Consider the following 13,567-nt stretch of genomic DNA (forward strand, 5'->3'; position numbering starts at 1 on the left):
GATCATTTTCATTCTTTATTGAATCCCTATAGAACTGGTCTATCTTATTTATGCACCACAGAAGACTAGGGGATAACCACGGCTTTTTGGGTATCTATTTCCTTGACCTTGTCCGATTCATTATACAAGTTTTACTCAAAATAGAGATCAATGTATCATAAAATCTCTGAAAACTTATATTTATATCATCTAGATTTTCAACTACATTGTTCCAGTCAATATTAGAAATCTCTTGTTTAAAATTTTCTAGGTTACTTTGGTTGAGCACAGGTAAAATACTCATTTTCAGTCTAGGGCCTTACTGCCTCAGGAAACAAACTTTAAAACTGACCGAAATCCCAAAATGAACAGAACACCAGTAACAATAACCCCTGGATTTGAAAATTTAGAACACAAAGTAATATGGCCTCTTCTCCACAACAAAAGAAAATCAAAAGAAAACAAAAAAAAGAACAAAATAGAATATAACAAACAACAAAAGAATGACACTTTCCATCTCGGAAAAAACAAACGAAAAAAGAAACAGGCCGTATTTGATTTGCCCGTAACAAATCCGTATACAAGTCACCAAATGCAACAGCTACTAATTTCCATAATCACACATCCATAATTGTCGCGACAAAATAGCAAGTTTTATTTTTTATTTATTTTTTTTAATTGATTATTTCAATGAAAATTAAACACTCACTAATTTTAACAGCAGCAAACAATATTTAAGAATCCAACAAACTCTTTGCATTGTACCAAGGCACTTTAATAACACGGTTGTCCTATTTTAACAGAGATGTTGGGTGGTAGGAAAGAAGGTAACCAGCATTCCAAACCTTTATCCTCCAAACACTTAGGTAACCGAAGTAATTCTTTACGCAAAACCCTTACATGCGGTGTGACATCATCACTAATAAAAACAGACTTAAATATACCGAACTCTTTCCGTTTTAATTTTTTTGCATTGCTTAGAATCAAGAAACGCGCCTGGACACTGTCCATCCTAATTTTACCAAATTCTTGGAACAGTGCACCACAGTGAATGGTGGCAACTTGTCAGTTGGGAGTGACAAGCCACCTACAATCACTTTGGAAACCCAAGATGCAGCCTCATTCAAAGGGACATCATTAAGGCCCCAAAACAGCAAATTGTGCAACTTGTCCCGCTTTAAACTTTTATGGGTACTTGTGTTGATGCATCAATGTATCTAAGACCTGTCACTCATGATGAAATTCGTCAGATTATCTTTGAGATGAAAAGTTCTTTTGCTGGGAGTGAATCCATTAACCTTCTTGTTTTAAAAAACGACGTTTCCAAGCATTTCACATATATTTACGTCCCATGTTAATGCTTGTTTTAAGCGAGGGAAGTTCGCCAATTCTCTTAGAATCGCAAGGATAACTCCTGTGTTTAAGGGTGGTAACAAAAATAATTTGGGGAATTATAGACCAATTTCGTTGTTACCTGTTGTTTCACGAGTTTTAGAAAAATGTATTAACGTTAGAATTTTACAATTAACAACATTAGTAAGGTACCAAAAAAATAGATTAAAACTGGTTTTAAAGAGGAACAGACCACATTTTTTTCTTTTTAGCCAAATTCATCAGCGAAGTAACATTTCTGAGGATTGAAAACTACAGCTTGCAATCGGTAACAAAAGAGCAAAACAATAGTGTTACCCCAGCCAGATTTTTTTTTTTTTTTACGAAGTCTAGCAAAATGTAGAATCTCCTTTTGATACCAACTGATTCCGCAGCTTTGACTGAGCTTGCTTTTTGCACTGTGCCAAGATTTCAAACTAATGTTGTGCTGTATCAAAAGAATTTATGAGCTTGGACTTGGATCAGTTTTACGAAAACCAGGGCTTAATTTGTGTACTGAATCAAGACACAGTAAGTTTAGAGTCAAATCGAAACTGAGCTGTTTGCACTGATTCTTTTAAATCAACAGCTTGTTTCCGCATTGAGTCAAGACGTGTCATTGTGTTGCGGAGCAACACTACTGCTTTCGTAGTTTTTTTGTTTTTTGTTGTTTTTTTTTTTCACCGTGATCAGTGACCTGTAGCTCCGAAGTGGTAAGAGTTAAAAATTTGAGATTGTTCAGAGGGAAGGGAAACGTGATATAGAGTAAAAAAGTTCCAGAGAAGTTCCTAAAATTTCTAACAGTTTTCCATAAAAAAAAATAAAACGGTTTTTTTCTTAGAAACTGTGCGTTCGATGTTTGGCGTCAAGTTAAGACGACCCTAGCTTCGGAAATAAACTTGTTAGAAATACAGTTATGCTGAACTCATGTAGAACTTTCATTTGTCTCTTCGAGAACCGGAGCACAAAATTCCGTAGCTCTTACAGATTTCCCGGAAATAATTCCGGAAAAGTCTCCTCGTTCCGATTTTTTTTGGAATTTTCTCAAATTTTCGATTTTGATGTTTCTTATATTTTTATCGAGTAGTGCTATGAAAAGTATGCAAGAAGAAGTGAAGTGTTCTATATACCAAGTTGCTTCGTTCTCTAAGAAATAATTTCCGAAGTTTTGACGTTCTAGAGGTAACTTCTGTTCTGGACCAGCTAGAATTTTTTTTCCAACGCGGTTCGACAGGTCTCGATCTCCTAACAACTGGAGCTTACAATAGTTTCTCCGAAATAGAATTCCTTCTTTGGGTTTTTTTATTTGGAAGTTTTGTCATGCCCTCGGGGCAATTTAAATTTTTTGGTGAATTTGGTTTGTTTTATATTTTCCTAGTTTAGACCATCAAAAGTTAAGCAGAAAACTATAAGACGTTATTTCCGTATCTCTTTCAGATTTCCCGGAAATAGCAACTATGTCCCGTAGGGCAAAGTTGCACGTGTTGCTCCACAACTGTGCCCTAAGGAACAGGGCACAGTTGCTGCAACACTTCCCGTTGCACAGGCAACGGAGGTCTAGTTTTCTTTGATTAGCGGCTCACTATCTAGTTTATCATCAATAGTAGATAGCAATAAAAAGCAAATTGGCTCTAACAAAATACAAAAATATTAAATAAATTCTAATACAAATTTATCAATTTTTACTAAATATTACATTTCAGAGAACTTATTAGTCAATTTAAAACCGTAAGTATTCTGGTCTATACAATATCATATATTCATGTACAATTTAGTATACGCTCCAAAGGAAAGAAACTTACGATTTTATTTCTACAAACTGCAAGAGAAAAGGTATTAACTTTCCTTTGCAGCTATTCAATTTCATATGAATTTAACAGTCAAGGCCCTGCTGTTCTTAATAAAGTTTAAAGAGAGAAATGAAGTGATCTTATGAGGTATTTTAATTTGCACCCATTTGGGGGAAAATAGCCTATTTATATTAACAGAGAATTCAGATAGGCCTAGCTAAGAAACAAACCTATCTATACAATCAGAACTTCATCCTGATTCAGCTATTAGATCCTAACTATAGCCTAGAGGCCTATACACTTCAGCCTGAATTAGCCAGCTGGCTAATTGGCTATTAACATTCCATGTATTGCCTATGTAAACATTTAGGCTAGCTTAAAATAGCCAGCTATGAATTAAGATAGCCTACTTGAGGAATTAGCTAACTAGTTGGCTAATAAAATCTCACATATGTATAGGGCTGCCATGCAAAAAGTGGTGTAGCAATGTAGCAATGCTTCTTTGAGATTTTCATGGCCTAGTAAAATTTGTTGGCAGTTTTGTCTGAAAATTCCATTTTTATATATAAAAATTTTCTGCTAAAAAAAAGCTGTTAAAACACATGTTGTGATGCTAAAGTATTGGCAGCTTTTGGATTATGCTACTTGCAGCTTTTGAACCTTTTCTGTACCTGTATAGGGCTAACTTGTTGTCAGTGGCATTAAGGAAGACAGGAAACTGTGATCTTAACCAGACCAACCCTTTGCTTGGTTGCTTTTGAGCTGCCACTGTCAAAAGTCAGGAGGCTCCCTAAATAAACAAAGGAGTTAACATTTCCTACTGGCCCCCTTTTATTGTCAGCTGCACAGTTCTTGTAGCAGGGTCTCTAGACACCTGCATAACCTTGGTTTTGGCTTTATTAATTACCATTTGAAAAATCCTTGGTTGTTGACACTAGTTCATCTGTATCAGCTTAGAGTGGATGCTCTTGGCTGTTGATTTTCTTAATGCTATCTGCATATGCCAGTTTATGGTGAAATTCTATTTAATTGACTTCTTGCTATCTCAGAAAGGATTAAGGTTAGGAAAATGGAACTTTCAGTTATGGGTCTACAGGCTAAAGTATGTCCCAGGAAGGTATTTTAAAGCACCAACCTCCACTCCTTCTCCCTCTAGAGGGCCCTGAAATTTGCCTACATGACAGGTCTAAACCTATTGAAATTTTGACAAAACAACATTTTACCTTAATTTTCATTTACTAGTTGCTTTTTCTCTGCCTTTAGTTCTGAAAATGCAATTCCTGTTATTTGAGTAGAATTTTGAGCTATATGAATGTTTTTTCTTTTAATTTAGGAAATGTATTTGCATATCTTTAAAACCTTATAAAATGGAATTGAGCAATGTTATGAAGCTGCAAACAATTTTGTTATACTTCAATTAAGCAGAAGATCTATTTTGCAAGGTTTCACTTTTATAACACATATTTTTAAAGGTCATCAAAGGCCAGGGCCCTCTAGAGAGAGAAGGAGTGGAGGTAGTTGCTTCAAAATACCTTCCTAGGACATACTTTAGTCTGTAGATTCATTCCTGAAAGTTTCATTTTTCCTAACCTAAACCCTTACTGAGATGGCAAGAAGTCAATTAACTAGAATTTTACCCAGTTTATTGATATGCTAATCTCTGCACTGTCTACAGTTTTAGCAAATCAAGGCATTGTGTTGAGGAATAAGTTAAAGAGGTGGGGTGACAACCAGCAACCTTGGAGAACAACTGCTGATGTTAAGAAATCTTCTGTTGCTCTTTGGGGCATCCAGACCAGCCTAATGAAATGTAAATACATATGTCTGATCAGGAGTATTATGTGTTCAGGGAGTCCATAATGTAGCAAAATGTACTATATTACATCTCCTCATCAAGGCTGTCACATATTGGGGAGGGGGGGGATGCCCTTGCAATGTTTTTGGTCATCTGTAAAAAAGAAGTTAGTAAAATTCTTTGCTCAAATAAATAATGACCATGAAAATACTGACATGTTATTTACAGAAACTTCAAACTTTGTCCATAAATGTAGCAGTTTTACCAACTCTTGTTGTGATTTTATAGATGGTGCCACAATTTTCCATTTGGCTAAATCAACAGCATTAAAATAGTGACATGATATGTACTGAAATCTAAATATTGGTTGATAAATGCAGTGGTTTTACCAACTTGTGGAGTAATTTTATGTATTGTGTTCAAAATGGACATGATGCTAATTTTTGAAAAAAAAAGTTGGTAAAAATGACAAGCCAGTCTGTAAAATTTCTTGCTCCCCCTCCAAACATTTTGGCTAGTAAAAACCATGCTCCCCATATCATGTCAAAAGCCTCCTTGAAGTTGATGCAGAGTAGCAGCAGTTTTTTGCAGACTTGACATACTTCTCCATCAGTTGCCAATTGGAGAAAATCTGGTCAATGGTAAAACAGTCTTTTTGAAAATCTGCTTTGTATTCCTCTAAGACATGGTTTGTCAGAGATTTGAGACATTTAAGAAGTATTTTTGTAAGAATCTTTGCCATTTGGCTAGTCAAACTTAATTGATCTCAGGCACGTATGGAGGAATTTTTTTGAGGGGGGGGGGCAAACCTTCAAAACAGCAGATATAAAGTAGCACTTTTTTTATTTAGTAATGCAAAAAGCACTTATATCAGAAAATACAGATTAACTTTAATCTGTAGTATTGTAGCAGATGTGGGGGAAGAAGACCAAAGCCTCAAAAGTATGTTTTAGGCTCAGGTTATGTTCATAGCAATTTAGAACCAGTGATTAATCTATTATATTCCACTGAAATGGAAATTTTAGGGTTAACAGTGCAATATGGGTGCTGTGAGGGGTAGTTTTTCTATTGCAAAAACATAGATTTTAATGAGGAATGATAGTTTCCTAAATTGATCCATTAAAAGCTCTACTTTGTCCTGGAAAGGGGGGATAAATGCCCTAATACCAAGAATAATTCTATTTTGCTGCAGAAAGCAAACTCTCTTTACAAAAAAAAATAACAGTACAATTGCTAATTACTTCAAAGAGGGTTAAAAGTTAGACAGAAAATGGGTAAATAATTGGGCAGTGATTTGACCATTGCATGCTGTAGAATTCCCCAAAAAAGGCTTCACACATGTATCTAGATTCTTAATAAATATCCTACTTTTGCCAGAAATTCCTAGAAACCATGGGGAAATTAAACATTTCACAAAATTTCGGGGGGGGGGTGGTCCCGAAGCCCCCCCCCCTGCATACTTGCCAGATTCTTCTGTAGTTTTTAAAGTAGCACTTTAGTAGAAATAGGTAAGGATAAGAGATAGTAAGTAGTTGGGATAAGTAGATATGCGGTAGAGTAAAAAAAAACCTTCTTGTGGCATAATTAGGTTCTGGATCCATTCTTAAAAGTTCAATTCACCTGACTGAACTACTTTCCAAGATAGTCCATCATCTAGAATTCTACAAAAATTGTTTCTAACTTTCTGTTTCAAATAAGCAATACATAATTCATCAGAATAACAATCTTCAAAATCCTCTACTTCTGGTGGTCCTCCCTTTTCTAGAGATGTAGAAAATGAAAGTTATTGGAGAATGTATAAATTTGTTTGTAGAGTGATTTTAATTAGATGCTGGTATTTATCCTTGCACAGTCAATTAGTCCATTTGGTTTAGACTATTTAGTGATACTCTAATAATAGTTTTATTTATGTTAATATTATACTTATAAATATAATATAAATGTTATATTTATATTAATATTATTCATATAATAATATATTTATATTAATAGTTCAGTTTAGACTGTTTAGTTATACTCTATTAATAAATTTATTATATACATATATTAAAGTTTCTCAAATGTTTCTTCTGATACTACAAATTTATACATCTCATTACTTTTGACCAAAAAAGAATTTTAGCTGACTTCATTTGGATTTGTTTTGGCCAGATAGACATTGGCTGAGTTATCTATGAGTATTATTTATAACAAAAGAAAATAAAGCAATATTTTATGGCAGTAGAGAGGCTTTGAATTTTGGCAGAGAAGTTCCATTTGTTGGCTGAAAAAGGAAAAAAGAAGGAAAGTCGTGAACAAGCCTAATGTCATTAATAAACAACAGTCAGTGGCAAACCATTTGTACTTGATTTCCTATACTTCTACCTAACAACTCACCAAAGCCTCCTGGGAAGTTTCTATTTCCCTTCAATCTTTCCTTCCAATATCCTCCCACCTCAAACACTGACGACCTGCTTTCTGTTTAGCCCTAGACATGGACAACCTGCTTTCTGTGTAAACCCAGATGGTTGGCCAAAAAGGACAATCTTCAGCAATCTGTCATCTTTCATCTGCAGACTTGCCCTAGTCATCTCAACCTTTCTCTCATTATAGCCTTAGAAAGCAGGGCTGAACCACCATTTTCATACAGCATAATGTTTAAAATATGGTCAGTCAGCTGGGTACTCAGAACAATCTGTAGGCAATTTCTCTGGAAAACATCTAGCTAATCTTCATCCGTTTTTTGAAGTGCTCATGCTACAGAACCATATTTTACAACTATCATCACTGTAGCTTCCAAAATTATAATCTTGGTTTGCAGACTTATCTTCCTATTCTTCTAAACTTTTTTCAACTATGGAAAACACCCTGAGTCTTGGGCATTCTACTTTTAACGTCTTCACTATCTTTACTAATAATACTACCAAGGTAAGTGAACCTGTCCAGATGATCAATCTTTTCATTATCAAACGTCACTTTTTTATCTTCACTTATTCCTATCCTTAGTGGCTTAGTCTTCTTAACATTAATTTTCTAACCTATTTTAACACCCTGAACTTGCAATACCTCTCAAAGGTCTTTCATTTTGCTAATATTTTCATCTAGAATGCTTAAATCAGCAGCATAATCAAAGTCCAGGAAAGTTTTTCCTCCCCATTTGATTCTGGAACACAACCCTGTTTAACTCCTGATTTAATACAAAACCATTTGCTAACCTCATTTCTTACCTTAACTGCAGCAGTGTTATCAAACAGTTTGTGGTAACAAACTGTAGTAAGGAGTGACCCGGCTCAATAGTAAACAAAACTCTAAAAAACGGAATTTTGATACCAATAGATATATTAAAAGAATCGGATTTTTATGCTGATTTTAAATATATAAGTTTCATCAAATTTAGTCTTACTCATCAAAAGTTACGAGCCTGAGAAAATTTGCCTTGTTTTGGAAAATAGGGGGAAACACCCCCTAAAAGTCATACGATCTTAACGAAAATCACACCATCGTATTCAGCGTATCAGAGAACCCTACTGTAGAAGTTTCAAGCTCTTATCTACAAAAATGTGGAACTTCGTATTTTTTTGCCAGAAGACTGATCATGGGTGCATGTTTATTTGTTTGTGTTTTTTTTTCCCAGGGGTGATGGTATTGACCAAGTGGTCCTAAAATGTCGCGATAGGGCTCATTCTAACGGAAACTAAAAGTTCTAGTGCCCTTTTTAAGTGACCAAAAACAAATTGGAGGGCAACTAGGCCCCTCCCATGCTCATTTTTTCCCCAAAGTCAATGGATCAAAATTTTGAGATATCCATTTTGTTCAGCATAGTCAAAAAACATAATAACTATGTCTTTGGGGCTGACTTACTCCCCCACAGTCCCCAGCCGAGGGGCTGCAAGTTACAAACTTTGATCAGCATTTACATACAGTAATTATTATTTGGAAGTGAACAGACCTTTTCAGGATGATTTTTTGGTTGGGAGGGGGGTTGAGGAGAGGGGGCTATGTGGGAGGATCTTCCCTTGGAGGAATTTGTCATGGGAGAAGAGAAATTCCATGAAGGGGGCGCAGGATTTTTGAGCATTATTTTTAAAAAACAATGAAAAAATAAGTATGGAAAACTTTTTTCAACTGAAAGTAAGGACCAGCATTAAAACTTAAAACGAACAGAGATTATTACGCAAATGGGGGGTCCATCTCTTTTTAATAGCTTGCTCTTTATGCTAAATTATTTTTACCTTAGCGTATGCTATGCTAAAGTATTTTTAGAAATTTCAACTATTTTTTCTACAGCCTTTGTGATTCAGGGGTCAATCTTAAAGAATTGGGACAAAATTAAAGCTTTAGTGTAAAGGGTAAGGTATTAATAAGGGGGCAAATCCTCTCATATATATAATAAAAATATACGAATATAGAGGTTTCCTCTCCCATCCTTTTTCTCAAAATTGTCTGATCAAAACTAAGAGAAAGCCATTTAGCAAAAAAAAAAAAAAAAATTAATACGAAAATTTCGTCTTAATTATTCATTTGCGGAGAGCCAAAATAAAAACATGCATTAATTCAAAAACGTTCAGAAATTAAATATAAAAAAACACAATTTTTTTTTAACTGAAAGTAAGGAGCGACATTAAAACTTAAAACGAACAGAAATTAATCTGTGCATGAAAGGGGCTGTTACTCCCTCAACGTCCCGCTCTTTACGTTAAAGTTATTTACTGTTTAATAAAGTAGAATTGAGAGAAAGAGTAAAACATTAGCGTAAAGAACGGGACGTTGAGGGAGGAACAGCCCCTTTCATACACGGAGTAATTTCTGTTCGTTTTAAGTTTTAATGTCGCTCCTTACTTTCAGGTAAAAAAAAATTGTTCTTTTTATATTTAATTCTCATACAAAGCACTAATCTCTTTAGTGTATTTGTCTGGTATACCATGCAAGGATACGTCCTTCGTTAAAGCTCTTCTATCAACAGAATTAAATGCTTGGCCATAATCTATAAAACTGAGGACTGAAGGTGTTTGATAACTCTGACACTTCTCAATTATTAACCTAAGAGTGACAATTTGGTTTACACATCCTTGACCCTTTCTAAAACTGCACTGTACTTTTCTTATAATTTTATCTACAGCATCTCTCTGTGTAAAAAGTATCATATTACTAAGTAAGTTGCTACCTATATAGACCAGGCTAACGCCTCGATAATTACCCCACTCACTTTTATCGCCTTTCTTATTAAGTGGTTTGATAAGGGTTTTCCTAAAATCGCTAGGTACTTTCCCTTTTTTTTCAAAAATCGTATTCATAATCTTAAGTAACTTGTTTCCAACCTCAGAGCCACCATTTTTTAAAGACTCATTTACCACAGTATCAGTACCTGTCCCCTTATTCTTTTTTAATCCTTTTATTATTTTGTTATTTTATTATTAATCCTTTTATTATTTTTTATTATTTTTGTTCAGCAATCCTTTTACTATCGTTGTTTATTCTTCCTCGCAAAACAAATCTTCCTTCATATTCAAGGTGTCCGAAACTTTTTCATTTTCCTCTATATCTTTTCCTGCAACTCTATCATGGTTTAGTAGATTCTCAAAATGTTTTGCACTTCCCTCTTTAGCTCTTTCCTTATAATAGCTGTGACCCCGTTCCTATCTTTAATTGGGATATTCTTGATTGACTACTCCCTCTCAATTTATCAACATACAAGTACAGTATTTTATTTTTTCCACAAAATGTGTTTTTCAAGAAAAAGTAAAGGACTCCATTAAACCAAAAATGAGCAAAAATGGAATCAAATAATCTATCAAGCGTGAAACTACCACAAATCAGCATCAATGAATATAAATGAAACCCAAAACGAACAGAAATTACAATAAATAACCGAGTAAAACTCAAAACGAGCAAAAATTGACATGATTGGGGCTCACAGCCCCTATGCCTTTTCAAGGCCAGAACATAATTTGCACTTTACTGGAAAATTAAATAAAAAAAACAAGTTTTTTTAAATGAAAGTAAGGAGCGACATTAAAACTTAAAACTAACAGAAATTACTCCGTATATGAAAGGGGCTTTTCCTCCTCGACACCCCGCTCCTTACGCTAAAGTTTTTTATTGTTTTAAAAAGTAGAGTTGCGAGAAAGAATCAAACTTTAGCGCAAGGAGCGGGGTGTCGAGGAGGAAAAGCCCCTTTCATATACGGAGTAATTTCTGTTAGTTTTAAGTTTTAATGTCGCTCCTTACTTTCATTTAAAAAAACTTGTTTTTTTTATTTAATTTCTGAAAGTTTTTGAATTAATGCATGTCTGATTTTGGCTCTCCGTGCATAAATTACTAAAATGAAATTTGCATATTAATTCTTTTTTTGGCTAAATGGCTTTCTCTTAGTTTTGATCAGACGATTTTGAGAAATAAGGGGTGGGGAAGGAGGTCTAGTTGCCTTCCAATTTTTTGGTTACTCAAAAAGGCAACTAGATCTTTTAATTTTTAACGAACGTTTTTATTAGTAAAAAAAAAACGTAACTTAAGAATTAACTTACGTAACAAACGTACATAACTTACGTGACTTACATTACGTTTTATCCCAATTCTTTAAGAATGACCCCTGAATCAGAAAGGCCGTAGAATAAATAGTTGAAATTATTTAAAAAATTTTTAGCATAAAGAGCGAAGTATTTATCTCCTCCTAAATACCTCGCTCTTTATGCTAAAGCATTTTTAGAACCCTTCATATGCGTAATAATCTCTGTTCGTTTTAAGTTTTAATGCTTCTCCTTACTTTCAATTGAAAAATCTTTTTCTTGTTTATATTTTCATTGTTTTTTTTTATAGTAATGCTAGAAAGTCCTGCGCCCTTTTCATTGAATTTCTCTTCCCCCATGAAATACTCCTCCAAGGAAAGATCCTCCCATATAGCCCCCTCCCCTGAACCCCACACCCAAACCAAAAAAATCCCCCTGATAACATCAGTACACTTCCCAGTAACCATTATTGTATGTAAACATTGGTCAAAGTTTGTAACTTACAGCCCCTCCCCCAGGGACTGTGGGGGGTAAGTCATCCCCAAAGAAATAGTTATTATGGTTTTCGACTATGCGGAACAAAATGGCTATCTCAAAATTTTGATCCGTTGACTTTGGGAAAAAAATGAGCGTGGGAGGGGGCCTAGGTGCCCTCCAATTTTTTTGGTCACTTAAAAAGGGCACTAGAACTTTTCATTTCCGTTAGAATGAGCCCTCTTGCAAAACTCTAGGACCACTTGGTCGATACGATGACCCCTGGGAAAAAAAACAAAAAAAAAAACAAAAAAACAAATAAACACGCACCCGTGATTTGTCTTCTGGCAAAAAATACGAAATTCCACATTTTTGTAGACTGGACCTTGAAATTTTTTTCTGTAGGGTTCTCTGATACGCTGAACGCGATGGTGTGATTTTCGTTAAGATCCTATGACTTTTAGGGGGTGTTTCCCCCTATTTTCCAAAATAAGGCAAATTTTCTCAGGCTCGTAACTTTTGATGACAAAGACTAAATTTGATGAAACTTATATATTTAAAATCAGCATAAAAATCCGATTCTTTTGATATATCTTTTAGCATCGAAATTCCGTTTTTTAGAGTTTCGTTTACTATTGAGCGGGGTCGCTCCTTACTACAGTTCGTTACCACGAACTGTTTGAAAATGCAAATGAATCTGCATTGTCAGTTTAATGTACATATTTATATCAGTTTAATGTCAGTTTAATGCTCATATTTATTCTTTAAAATCTTAATAATTTTTGATTTATTAAAATTATAAAAGTGAAATCATTAGAAAAATTTTCAGTAAAGTGCAAATTATATGTTTTTTAAAACTTGTTTTGATTTAGTTCAACATTCCTTGACTCACCTTAATACCGTTCGTATTTTGGGAAAGTAGTAGTCAAACATGCATACTACTACTACTAATAACTCACTGCAGCACCAAGCCGCCTGAGGCCAACACAGCTATGCACGCTCCTCCTCCAACCTAATTTATTTAAAGCCTCCCTATTTACACCCTCCCAGGAAGTTCCCATTTTCTTTAAATCTTTATTTATGACATCCTCCTCCCAACCCAGACAAGGACGACCTGCTTTCCGTGTAGCCCCAGACGGTTGGCCAAAAAGGACAGTCTTCGGTAATCTGTCATCCTTCATCCGTAGAACGTGGCCTAGCCATCTCATATTCTCAATAACAAATACTATATGAAAACAATGAACTAATTGCCTAACTTACATTCCTTGCCCTAAGGCCTTTAGGGGTAAGGGATTTACATTTCCAAACAGATAATTGCTGAACCATAAACAGTAGTGGAAAAAATAAGTGTCTCCAAACTTCGGTTGGATGTTTATTTTTGGGAAATCATAAGTGGGGGGGGGGCTGGTGGCTCTCAAATAACTTGACTCTTAAAAAGGGCATCGTAACATCCAATTTCAAATGAAATGAGCCCCATTTGAATAAAAACCATAAACGCCGCCAGGGCATAACTTATAGTCCTTGCCCCAGGGCTCTGGAGGTTTGTGTCAACCCTGAAGGCATTGTTGTATGTTATTTGGACTATTTTGTCTCAGAAGGGATATCTCACAATTTCAATCACATGCGTTTCATGAAACATGGGTAGTTGTGGGGAGGGGGTAGTTGATCTCATT

General features: G+C 34.9%; 1 protein-coding gene across 3 annotated transcripts in view; it reads left to right on the top strand.

The window, feature by feature from the left end:
• The first annotated feature begins 3,064 nt into the window (after positions 1–3,064).
• LOC136024841 (uncharacterized) overlaps positions 3,065–13,567 on the top strand; it is a 112,568-nt gene continuing 102,065 nt past the window's right edge. For 2 of the 3 annotated variants that reach the window (XM_065700332.1, XM_065700334.1), the window contains exon 1: positions 3,065–3,183. The gene's annotated coding sequence lies outside the window, so the exon portion shown is untranslated. Of the gene's footprint in view, positions 3,288–13,567 lie in introns of all 3 variants that reach the window. The other variant, XM_065700333.1, reaches the window with a different exon arrangement.

Source organism: Artemia franciscana, chromosome 3, assembly GCF_032884065.1.
Source record: "Artemia franciscana chromosome 3, ASM3288406v1, whole genome shotgun sequence".
In the NCBI taxonomy this organism is placed as follows: domain Eukaryota; kingdom Metazoa; phylum Arthropoda; class Branchiopoda; order Anostraca; family Artemiidae; genus Artemia; species Artemia franciscana.